At 41.9% G+C, this 13,290-nt stretch overlaps 1 protein-coding gene across 4 annotated transcripts in view; it reads right to left on the bottom strand.

Moving 5' to 3' along the window:
• Positions 1-13,290, bottom strand: part of LOC109921271 (LIM domain only protein 7-like) — a 218,675-nt gene that overhangs the window by 164,004 nt on the left and 41,381 nt on the right. The window lies entirely within an intron of this gene.

The following is a 13,290-nucleotide window of genomic DNA, read 5'->3' on the forward strand; positions in this document are numbered from 1 at the left end:
TTCAGATCAGTTAAATATTTATTATGCCAAATCTTTCAATCTGAGGCTATCATAACAAGAGATTACAACGTAGAAAAGAATTTCATACATTTATTTAAAAGTGCCAAAGCATATTCGGTTTCATAACGTATTAATTTAGGACATGTATTCCATGAGAAACTTGATGCTCAGCATTAGAAATTTATTCCTGTCTTAAGGGTACGTTGCAAAATAAATACAATGTAGTAGTTCAACTAGCTTAAGTCACTATACATACCGGTACGCACCCACAAACAACCACACCAATGTGCTGTGAATATTTTTGAAAACAAGATTGACAAGCTTTAAAGTGAAAACAGTGATTCAATAGCTTTGCATGTTGTAAAAATATACATGTCCTTTTTCCTGCACACAACTGCTCATTGCAGAATCTTGGAATACAACAATGCCCAGCATTTTTTTGCTCCATGCAAACTGTCTTCACAAACTCCACTCCCTCATCTCCTCCACTTTGGCTCCAGTGCAAAGAGTTCATAATCTGTTCTCTTCACAGGATTGAGGCCATGCTGAAAGCTGCCTCTGCCACTTGGCTCTTTCCCAGCCCACCAAGATAAATGTCCCCTCAGTTACCTGTTGCTCTTGTTCTGAGCATGCAAGTTTGGCTAGTTTCACTTGAAATCTTCCCTCACAGCCTTTGAGCTATTTTGTCCTTGACAGCCACCCAACGTTATTTCCACTCAATAACAGCCAACATTTACTCCTGAGCCCCATCCTCACTGATACTGCTAATGGCTTACTATCTTCAGGTACTGTTATCCCTTCTTCACCTCTCTCACCAAAACACCAACCATTGATCCCACTGTCCTTAAAAATTACAACCTCATCTCCAACTTTCATTTTCTTCCCTACGTCCCCAAATACTTGTGTGTCTTGGAAATCCATGGCCATCCCTTTAGCCCCACCACTTACCACTCCATCACTGTCCCAAAGCAGCTCTTATCAAAATCTAAGTGACATCCAATGTTACTGTGGCAATGGTAAGTGATTCTGCCTTTCCTCCTCAAGTTGTCTATAAACCTCAACATGGTTAACCATACCACCCTTCTCACTTGCTTCTCCATCATCATCCGGTTGATAGGTCTCTATTCACATGGTGCCATCCTTTTCCAACTGATTGTTGCCAGAGAATCACCAGCAGTGGTTTCTCTTCACACTTCTGCACCATGACCCTAATGCTCACCAAGTATCTATTCTTGGCCCTCTCAAGCCTCATCTACATGTTGTCTCTTGACAACATTGCCCCGAAAACTCAATTAGTTTTGATGTAAATACAGACAAAACCTACTTTGAGCGTTGAGTCCCCTCTGCCCTTCATTTATCACTTAGCAAATTCCACAATCTCATAGTGACTTTCAATACCCTTTTCAAACAAAAATCTATCCACTCTAAAAAAATATTCAATGACTCCCATCTCTGCTGGCTTTGGAGGCAATGAGTTCCAAAGTTGTTCAACCTGAGAGAAAAGTTATCCTCGTCAGTTGTAAACAAGCAGCCCCTAATTTTAAAACAATTCCCCATAATTCTACGGTGAATGGACGAGAGAAAATTTCCACACTGGCCTTCTTAAAACCATTCCAGATCTTGTATACTTCAGTCAAGTCATCTCTCATTCTTCTAAAGACCTGTGGAAACAATCCCAGCCTGTCCAATCTTTCCAAAAATGACATTCCACTTATTCTACATATCAAACTAGCAAATCTCCTCTGAACTGCCTCCAAGACGTTTACATCAACTTTTAAATAAGTAGATCAAAACTGTACACAGTACTCAAAAATATGATCTCACTGATGCTATATATAACTAAAGCACAACATCCTTATGGTTGTGTTCAATTCATCTCAATTTCTCAACAGGTATCAAATTAACTAGCCTTTAGCATCATTTTTTTTTCCCCCTGTGCCCCTCTCCCTTCTTGAATCATGGGTTTACATTTGTGATTTTCTTACGTAGCATAACATTTCCAGAATCCAGCACATTTTGAAAGATGAACACCAACACTCACGCTCCCTCATCAGCAAACCTCTTAGAATCCTAAATAATTCCTCCAAATAAAAAAACTGGGAAGGCAAAAGGCCCCAAAGGGGTGAATCTCTGGAATTCTCTGTAGCCAAGAGTACTATGGAGGCTCAGTCATTCGAGTACATGCAAGATGAAGCATTAACAGATTTCTGGACAAAGATATCAAGGTGGGTGGGGCTTGTGTAGGGAAATGTCTCTTGGTAGATCAGCCTTACTGGTTGGCAGAGCAGGGTCAAGTTTGGCGAAGGGTTGTTTTTGCACTGAGGCCCGTGACTAGTGGCATTCCGCAGAGATCGGTGCTGGATCCACTGTTGTTGTTTGTCATTTACATAAACAACTTGAATGACAATTTAGGACACACAGTTAGCATGTTTGGTGGTATAGTCAACAATGAAGGTTATCTAAGATTACAACGGGATCTTGATCAATTGAGCCAATGGGCTGAGGAGTGGCATATGGAGTTTAATTTGGATAAATGTCAGGTATTACATTTTGGTAAGATGAACAAAAGCAGGACTTATACAGTTAATGCTAGGGCCCTGGGTAGTGTTGTCAAACAGAGACTGAGCCCATAGTTCTTTGAACGTTGCATCACAAGTAGACATTTACCACACTTGCCTTCATTGCTCAAGCCATGCAGTATAGGATTTGGGCCGTCAAATTAAGGTTGTACATGACGTCGGTGAGGCCACTTTTGGAGTAGTGTACAGTTCTGCTCACCCTGCTATAGGGAGGATATTATTAGAGAGGTTTCAGAGAAGGTTTACCAGGATTTTGCCAGGTCTAGAGTTTGAGTTATAAGGAGAGGCTGGCGAAGCTGGGACTTTTTTCACTGGAGTCTAGGATATTAAGGGGTGACCTTTGAGGTTTATAAAATCACGAGAGGCACGGATAGGGTGAATAGCAAAGGTCTTCTCCAAAGGGTGGGGTGTTCAAAACTAGGGGGCATATTTTTTAAAAAGGTGAGAGTCAAAAGATTTAAAAGCAACACACACAGAGTGATTCAAATGTGTAATGAATCACCAGAAGAAAATGACAGATGTAGGTACAGTTACAACATTTAAAAGACATTTGGATAGGTACATGAATAGGAAAGGCTTACAGAGACTTGGGCCAAATGCAGGCAAGTGAGGTTAGTTTAGTCTGGGAAACCTGTTTGGCATGAATGAGTTGGACCAAAAGGTCTGTTTCTGTCCTGTATGACACTATGATTCCTCTATTTCTTATGATTCCCTTAATAAACTTTGTAATTTAATCACTACCACCATCCCTCTCGTTGATAACTGCCAGGGACCAAACCAGAGTTTTCAGGATCTCAGGATCCTGTTTCATTCTGTGATGAGCTTCCAACAGATATGCAAAACAGCAACTAAGATGACTTAAGTTCCAACTCATGTCACTCTATTGTGCCCCACCTCAGCACTTCTGAAAACCTCATTTATGCTTCCAACTGCCTGGGCCCTCAGCTCTGGAATTCCCTCCCTAAACCCCTCTGCCTACTCTATTTCACTTTTCTGCTTACCATCAACCCTGAACAAATCCTGGATCACTGTCTAGTATCGGCTCACGTGACCTGATGTCACATCTTGTTTCAGAATTTCTGTGTGACACAGTTTGGGCCGCTTATTACATTAAAAATTATTATATAGATACAAACTGTTTCTATTGTAAACCACATGGTGATTTGGATAGTCAGTGTGTAAGAAATTAAAAATTAAAGTTAAAAAAGTGCATGCCAGTAAGTTTGTGCAGTGAGTGGATGAGCAATAAAATAAAGTTTTAGAATCAAATCTCTGACCTGTACTGGATTAATTAGTCTCAAACAGAGTAACATTCAGCATTTGTCAAGAGGTACCAGAATTTACTATTGAGCAACAGGCCATCCCCATGCCCATCAGGCTCAGTAGTGAGCAATGGTGGCCACTTAAGCAAGGTATTAGTAGAAGATTATATAGGCATGATATGTGAAGCCTTCAGCAAGGAGGTTAACATATTTTTAATATATCAAAAAAAACAAAGATTGTTAATAATGAACACAGGCTACATTTGCTGCTTTTTATTTGTGTGGATATATAATCCAATCTAAAATTATTCCTGACCATGATATGCTAAAGCCCACAAAATGTTCAGGCACGCACGTGCAGTTACAAGCTTTCAAGATACATGTTTTATAATGTTACATGTATTGTGCTGCTTCACCTCCAGGATATCTGACCCATTGGAATTCACTCAGCTCAGATGTTCTTTTGTGAAGCTGGCATTGTTTAAAAGGTTACAATGTGTGGCAAGTTCTGTTGCAGAATTATGACACTTTAACATGCACCAAGTTAAATAAAGTACATTGCAGTTTCAGGCCAGAACCATCAATTCATAACATCAAGCTAAAGGTTCATCAATATAATTTGATCTTAGCTGTTTTCTCTGGTTCATGTAGAATTCACTTCGATTCACAGTTACCAATTACTACTCAGTGATCCTTCCTGGAAAAAGTGGGCATTGGGAAAATCCAGGCCTATGAAATTCTCTGGGGTGAAATCACCAGTTAACTCTTGTTCAGGCTTCAAGATAGAAGAACAGTCACTATAAAGGTGCAAGATCTATTAACGGTGAAGATATTTTAAGAGAACAAAACTTACATTAAATAGCACCTCTCATAACTTCAGGATATCCCAAGATAACTTTATAGCCAAATAAATAATGTCTGAAGCAGTTCAGAGGAAGGATCACCAAACCCGAAACATTAACTCTGTTTTTTCCTTCACAGATGCTGCCAGACCTGCTAAGCTTTTCCAGCAACTTTGTTGTATGTTCCTAATTTATAGCATCCACAGTTCTTTCCGTTTTTAATGAAATGAATGAGCTGATTATCAATTTTAGATGTGCTGAGTATCTGAGCACAAACGTGGGTTTTGGTTTTATTTCTCATTTGGGCCGTGCAGCACTCTCTCATTCCCGAGGACTGAAACACTGATCTCAAATCTCCTGAACCCATGACCTTCTGATTCAAGTGAACAGCATTGAGTCAAGGCTGACACTTGTCAGAGTACATGGAACTGGGGCAGGGGTGGGACAAAAATGCCTGACACCATCATTCCACCTTGTTATAATACTTTATTCCAACGTAAGCAGAACACACTGTAGAGAATGATTTATACAGGCAGCTACTTTCAATTATTACAGCACAAACATGTGAACAAATCAAAGTTGCCTCAGAACCAGTTTGTGTACTGTATAATTGTGGGAAGGAAAGAGGGAGGGTAAAAATCCAGTTGATCTTCTCTTTCATTTTGAACACTCCCATCTCTTTAATAGCCTACTCCCACCCTGTCCTTTAATTGCAGCTCAAAGCTCAAAAATCAATAAACTACAAATGCAGGTGTATTTATATTCAAGAGAAAAAAAGAAGTTGCTTTTAGTTGTACAGTTAATAATTTGGCAACATTCCAGAATGAAGTCCTGTGACTTACCGTCCTATTTGATCAAGAATGCTGCGCAAGAACCAGAAATGCAAGGTGAATATGATTGTTTAATCTTTCAAGTGTTGGCCAAAGTCAGGCCATTTTAAGGAGTTTTGCACGAAAGGCACCAATGAAAACAGCCACTACTAAATACACACACCACAGAAGATTCTGTGATAGTAAGAACTGCCGATGCTGGAGTCTGAGATAACACAGTGTGGAGCTGGAGGAGCACAGTAGGCCAGGCAGCATCAGAGGAGCAGGAAAGCTGACGTTTTGGGTCAGGACCCTTCTCAGAAAATCAGAAGATTTTCTTCTTACAGGAGATTCTGCCTTCTTAGCCATCGAAAATAACCAACTGTTCAGCCATCAATCAACAGCCAGTATAAAGCAAATGACTTCTTCAAATCTAATAGGAGTCTCCACTAACCTTACAATAGCGTTCAATCTTTATGTGGCAATTCAACCACATTATAGTGCTGTCAGAACAATTATTGTTCATATCACCCCACCCCTACAAGCATAGCACCATTTGCTGGGGTACAGGGAACTGTTGATGACATCCATACTGGCCTTACTGTCATCAATATTACAAACTAAAAGAAGTGGCTTCTGTTTTCAATTACAATTCCACTCAGGATTTTATGCAATGAATACACAAAAAGAGTGACTAAAATGACTTTTACACACAATACAGGGCTCCTTTACACAGTGGTAACACACTTACCTCTGAGCCAGTAGGCCCATATTCATACACAAACAACCAACTGCAGATGCTGGAAATCAGAAACAAAAACAGAAATTGCTGGAAAAAAAAACTCACCAGTTCTGACAGCACGTGTGGAGCGAAACCAAAATTAACATTTCGGTTTTCAGCGTGTAAAGTTCTGAAGGAGATTCACTGGATCCTAAATGCTAACTTTGCTTTTCTCCACAAATGGTACCAGACCTACTGAGATTTTCCAGGAATTTCTCATACGCAAACAAATTGCTGGACTAATTCAGCAGGAATGGCACCATCTGGGGAGAGAAAGCAGAGTTAATGTTTTGGGTCCGGTGACCCTTCTTCAGAACTGACTGCAGGTAAGAAAACAGAAACCCCAAGTTCTGAGGAAGGGTCACTGGACCTGAAATGTTAACTCCAATTTCTCTTCACCAATGCTGCCAGACCTGCTGGGCTTTTCCAGCAATTTCTGGTTTTGTTTCTGATTTCCACCATCCAAGTTCTGTGTGTTTTTTTTTAAAATAGCTAGGAAAAGGTCGATATATACATACAAATGGGGTGGGGAGAAGTGGAGGAGGGGGAAAAGAAAGAGTAAATGATAGGTGCAGATTGGAGGTACAAATCCCACCTGCCCCAGAGGTGGGTAATAGCATCTCTGAACGGGTTGATTAGAAAATATCTGGAATGGCATCTAATGGGAAGCTGGCCGTTATTAATCAGTTCCCTTCTTAAGGGGCCCGACCCCCCACCATAGCTTCCACTAAACCCAAAAATATCACCCCACCCTCAGACCTGACAGTATCCTCACTCCCCAGTCTACACTAGGCACCCATTCACAACACTCTGGCCATTCACCAACCTCACCCAGCCAACACCCTACCAATATCACTTACCTCACACCACCTACTTCCCAAACCACACACTTGCTTTATATACTGACCCTTGCACAGGAGATCGCAAAGCAGAACATGACATATTGGCCACTGAAAAAAAAAAAGGGTGTATGGTTCCTTTGCAAATCCTCTTCACTGTCACGTTCACGGATTCCAGGACAAGTTTGAAAAATGAGACTTCTGTCTAGAAGTGAGGTTTCTGCATCTGATCAGAACACCCGGGACTTTGCTTCCGGTGTCTATTTATAACACAATAAGTTAGCATCCCAGTCGCATCAGGAGGTACACGAGGCTTTGATTGTCAGGTTGACTTTGACCTCCAAGAATCTTCCAAGAGGTTATTGAGTCTAGTCACATGATTATAGTAGCCATTTTGTGGAGCTGTTTAAATGTGCTTTCAACCAGGCACTGAAAACAAATCAATAGGTTTTAAAAGTCTTTTTTTTTCCACCTTGAGTCTGTTCAGACAGAGATGATACTTTCAAGAAAGCCATCAACATGTGCAGAAGTTGAGTTTATCAACCTTCAACTAGAGCGCATTAATGAGGGAATGGATAAGGCTATGCTCTTGTACTGCAAGACAGTTCAGGCCTAACAAGTATAACATCATGGAGTAAAGGAAGAAAGGCTTGCAGAAAAATCAAGGACAGAGTATAGGATGTCAACTTAGCATAGGACACCCACAAAGGAAAAGGAAACACACCTGTGTCAGAAAACAACATTCAAACTGCACGAAGCTGTATCAGTCCACACACAAGAATTTTGTTTTAAAAGGATAAAGCAATCCTACAAAGATTGTTTTGGAAAGATTTCTGGCAACAATTCTTGTTGTATGTGCTCCAAGCCCCACTACTATCAGTTTGTGGTTGGAACAGTCTGGTGCCATCATTCCATTTCATTGACAGGGTTTAAGGATCTACTTGATCTACAATGGTAAAGGAAAACTAATGGTGAGTTCAAACAAGAAAAATACTTGTCTTAATCTAGACTTAATTCATTGCAAGGTAGCAGATACAAGTTACATTAGTAAGTACATCTATTACTCAAGCTATTGGAGAAACTGTGAATATAGGTCTACACTCTACAAGGTGCTAACAAGTTTTGCATTTTTCCTGGATTGGCCAGAAAAATAAAAACGGCATATTATTATCTAAATGGGAAGCCAATTCAAAGTGTGTCAGTGCAGAGGGATCTGGGTGTCTTTGTGCATGGATCACAGAAAGTGGGAATGCAAGTGCAACATATAAAAAGAGGCAAATGGAATCCTAGCATTTATTGCAAAAGGCCTTGATTGTAAAAAATAAAGAAATGTTAGAATTATACAAGGCATTGGTGAGACCACAACTAAAGAAGGGTGTTCAGTTTTGGTCTCCTTACTTGAAGGAGAACAGGGTGGCACTACAGGAACTCAGGAGGTTCACGAGATTGATTCCAAGGATGGGAGGACTGTTGTACGAGGAATAGTTGAATAGCTTGGGCTTATACTCACTGGATTTCAGAAGAATGTGTGGGGAGTGGAAGGAACCTGATGGAGGAATATAAAATGCTAAAGATGACTAATAGGAGGATGGTGAACAAATGTTCCGGCCTGTGGGACAGTTTTGAAAATGAGGTCATAGACATAGAGCGAGATGAGGTAGGTTCAAAACTGAGATGAGGAGAAACTGCTTCTCTCACAGTGAATCTGTGCAACTCACTGCACAAACTTCAATGGAGGCAGAATCAAATCAACAGATTCAAGAAAGAAATAGACATGTTTCTAATGAAAAGTGGGATAAAGGACTATGGGGAGGAGGCAAGAAAGTGGAGTTGAGACCAGGATATGATCAGCCATGGTGGATGGGCTCGAAGGGCTGTATTGCCGATTCCTGCTCCTAATTCTTATGTCCCTATGTTGTTCCACCTAAATCCTTATGGTGTGATCACTGCATCAAGCTCCACCCAGTCTTTACCAGAACACATTTTAGAACCACGAAACAATTCCCTTGCCAAGCTCTGACAAAACTTAACATCCATTTATTCATGCACATAATTAGATTTAGCACTGCCTATTCTCCCAAGTCTGAGAAATCCAAGCAGGCTGAAAGTATCACAATTCTTCCAAACATGTTCTCTTTAGACTGGGAACAATAGTAGGTCTTGGACTTCAAGGTTGTTGGCCGCTATTCTGTTCCTAACCTGGTGAGGGCTATAAATCATTGCCATTGTGACAGAGCTTGGGTTCATCCCAAACAATTACTTGTGAACGGGTATTCCGCAAAGAGACAAGTTTCCTCAGGTTCCTACAGATCACTCTTTCAACCATACACACAACAAATGACTACAGCTAGACCGCTGTCATTTGAATGACCATACCTTTTGTCTCAAGGTCCCATATCCTTACGTTCTGATTTAGGCCCATGTGTGTCGACCATTCTGCATGGTGACATTATCAGTGGGGAGCTCATAGCTCCTGGCAGAAAGATATATACTAACATATGCAGTAAGGAACCAATGTGCTTAACGAGGGAGGCAAACCCCTTGGCAAGCTAAACATTGAGATTTCAATTTTCTACCCATCAGCAAGTCTGATTGAGATACACCACACTGGAATGGGGTAGGTGAGCACGTTAACAACACTGTATAAAAAGTTAACATTTTTCTTCAGAAGAAATTTGGCCATCTGGACCCCACATCTAGTTTTCCCCTTCAATCACGGATGCTTTGGCAAGCTTGTTATATATTCAAATTTAGAACTGCCAGCAAGTTAGCTAAGGGACACAGAAAACTGTGGACAACTATCTGACATGACCATATTTGCCCCACAAATATTTTATACAAACCCCTGGCAACTGTATGTGTGAAGGTGAAATATCATTTTTTTCACCTCTCCTCTTGTGACAAAGTCAAGGGAAAAATTCAATTCTGCTGCCAAATGTTCCCACAGTATGGTGAGTGTTATGGACCATATCAAACCCCTCAAAATATATTAAGCTGGCAGCCTAGATAACAACAACTTCTTATTTTCTCATTTGTAAGGCTGTGTGTTCCAGATGCAATTCAATTGGGCAAATTACCAGGCTTGAAGCAAACCACGCTTAATACTTACACCATTGTTAACATATAAACAAAAGAAAGAGGAATTGGAATAACTAAACTCTATTGGAAAACTTAACAGAATAATAGATTTAACTACTAAACAATAACAGTTCCAATATACTAACATCGCATAAACACAACCTTGGCAAAGGCACATTCAGTAAAATAAATTGCATCACATGCAATCCTCCAATCCAGCAGGAAAGAACATTGCAAGATAACTGAAGAGGGGTGGGAGCGAGAGCACGAGAGCCAGCAAGAACGCAAACTCAAGTGTGTTGCTGCCACAGAAAGACAAATCCCAACAGCAACAAAGTTAAACTAAAAATCCTGGTTCCATGGGAGCTGGACCCTACCCTTTCACATTGCTTCCATTGTTTCCACTTTTGAAAAAAATTCGAGGCTGCACAAACTATTTACCTTCTTGGCTTCTAACAGACTGCTTGATACCTCGGTCTCAACCTCTCTTCCGAGCAAGAAAGGGCAAAAAAAAACACTTCTTAATGCCATAGTATCATCTTATGATGAAACTGGTGGGAGATTTGTGGCTTTTGCTGGTCAGCCCTGTGAATAGCACAAGTCCCATGTTCAACTCTGTCATCCTCAATTTCTTTGGCGATCCCTTGCCACTAGACAGATGACCAAAATTTGGTCTTGCACTTGGTAATCTCCAAATGCCCTCGTCTATCATGCCCTAGGATAACTTGCTGCAGCCAAATCTGAAGTGACCGGCCTTTCAACGACCAGCAGCCCATACCTACTTCCACATTTCATCTGTAAGTGGAGGGTTTCCAGATACAGCACTCTTAAAGCAGGATACTTGTTATGTCTATAAGCTTTCTTGCTTCACAGCACTGGCATTGACTCCTAATGTCTGCTGTATTGGCTGGTCACCTGCATTTTTAGGACTTTATATTTTTTAAGAGTCAGAGTTATACAGCACAGAAAGATCCTTCGATCCAACTCGTCCATGCCAAGCAGATGATCTAGTCCCATTTGCCAGCATTTGGCCCATATCCCTCTAAACCCTTCCTATTCTTCTACCCATCCCGATATCTTTTAAATGTTGTATCCATACCCACCTCCACCACTTCTTCTGGCAGTTCACTCCATATATACATGAAAAAGTCGCCGCTCTGGTCCCTTTTATACATTGTCCCTTTCACCTTAAACCTATGCCCTATGCCCTCTAGTTTTGGACTCCTCCACTCTAGGTAAAAGACCTTAGCTACTCACCCTATCTATGCCCCCTGTGATTTTATAAACCTTTTTTCTGGTCACCGCTCAGCCTCTCATGCTCTGGGAAAATAGCCCCAGCCTATTCAGCCTCTCCCTATAGCTCAAACCCTCCAACCCTGGCAACATTCTTCTAAGTCTTTTCTGAATGTTTTCAAGTTTAACAACATCTTTTCTATAGCTGGGAGATCAGAATTGAATGCAGTATGCCAAAAGTGGCCTAACCAATGTCCTGTACATTTAATAAGAACTGATTTGGTGGCTCTTCTACAGTTAGGTGTACTCAGATGACCCATGACCTTCAGGATTTCTACAGAAATAGACATTTTCACGAGCATGGAAATCAAGTTTAAACCTAGCCAATCAGCAGTCTGCAAATTGTAGAGCTGGAACAGACAGTACAAAGGTTGCAGGAACAGCACCTCATATTCCGCTTGGGAACCTTGCAGCCCAATGGTATCAATGTGGACTTCACAAGCTTCAAAATCTCCCCTCCCCCTACCGCATCCCAAAACCAGCCCAGCTCGCCCCCGCCTCCCTAACCTGTTCTTCCTCCCACCTATCCCCTCCTCAAGCTCCACCCCCATCTCCTACCTACTAACCTCATCCCACCCCCTTGACCTGTCCGTCCTCCCTGGACTGACCTATCTCCTCCCTAACTCCCCACCTACACTCACCTTTACTGGCTCCATCCCCACCTCTTTGACCCGTCTGTCTCCTCTCCAGCTATCTTCTCCTCTATCCATCTTCTATCCGCCTCCCCCTCTCTCCCTATTTATTTCAGAACCCCCTTCCCCTTCCCCTCCCCCATTTCTGAAGAAGGGTCTAGGCCCGAAACGTCAGCCTTCCTGCTCCTCTGATGCTGTTTGGCCTGCTGTGTTCATCCAGCTCTGCACCTTGTTATCTCAGTATTCACGAAGCCAGTCTTTCGGCAGTCAACATCCCATTGAAACCACAGGCCTGGAGCTGCCTGGCCAGATGCTAATGGCCACATTGTTTCAGAACGAACTATTGTTTACACCTCCAGTGAACCTGCCTTGTTAGAAAAATGCAAATGTTAGAAGAGTCCCTAACCCTGCTCCAGAGGTGTGCAGTAACATCTCTGAAAAGGTTGATTAGAAAAATAAGAGGAAAAAAAGAATGCTACACACCGGGTGCAGGCGGCTGGAAGCCTCGCATGACAAGGACAACACTTGACAGTTGAAGGTTCAAAACCATGCACTCTGACTTCCAAATATGGAAAGTAGTCACCTCATTGGATTTTCCTGTCCCCGCTCAATGCTAGTATTGGACACAGGCCACAGATCTTCAAGAAAGGTGTGGAGAGAGGGAGAAGAGAGGCAAATTGGAGTCCCTGCTCTCTCTGCCTTTGACAACTTGTTCAACAGTATCTCCAGAGAACACCTTCGACTGGAAGCCGAGTGCACAGCATCTCCAGCTACTTGTACCTCGTGGTGAGCATCATCTGACTGACCAGATCCAGAGAGACCACCTCAGTGAGATGACCCAAACACCAGAACCAGCCGAAGATGAGAGGGGAGGCCCAAGTCGATGACAGCAGATTCTGAAATAATCAGCCAACCCTCAAGGTTCAAGGAACAGCTTGCGCCAGCCTTACTGAATGAGTGTGACCGGTCTTTTCAGACAAACAGTTCTAATGGAGGGTGTAGCAAATCATCAGAAGTCATGACAGAATAGATAGCTAGCGTGATGAGATAGCAGGAACTGCAGATGCTGGAGAATCTGAGATAACAAGGTGTAGAGCTGGATGAACACAGCAGGCCAAGCAGCATCAGAGGAGCCGGAAGGCTGACGTTTCGGGCCTAGACCCTTCATCAGAAAT

This window comes from Rhincodon typus, chromosome 6, assembly GCF_021869965.1.
Source record: "Rhincodon typus isolate 14 chromosome 6, sRhiTyp1.1, whole genome shotgun sequence".
Taxonomy (NCBI): Eukaryota; Metazoa; Chordata; class Chondrichthyes; order Orectolobiformes; family Rhincodontidae; genus Rhincodon; species Rhincodon typus.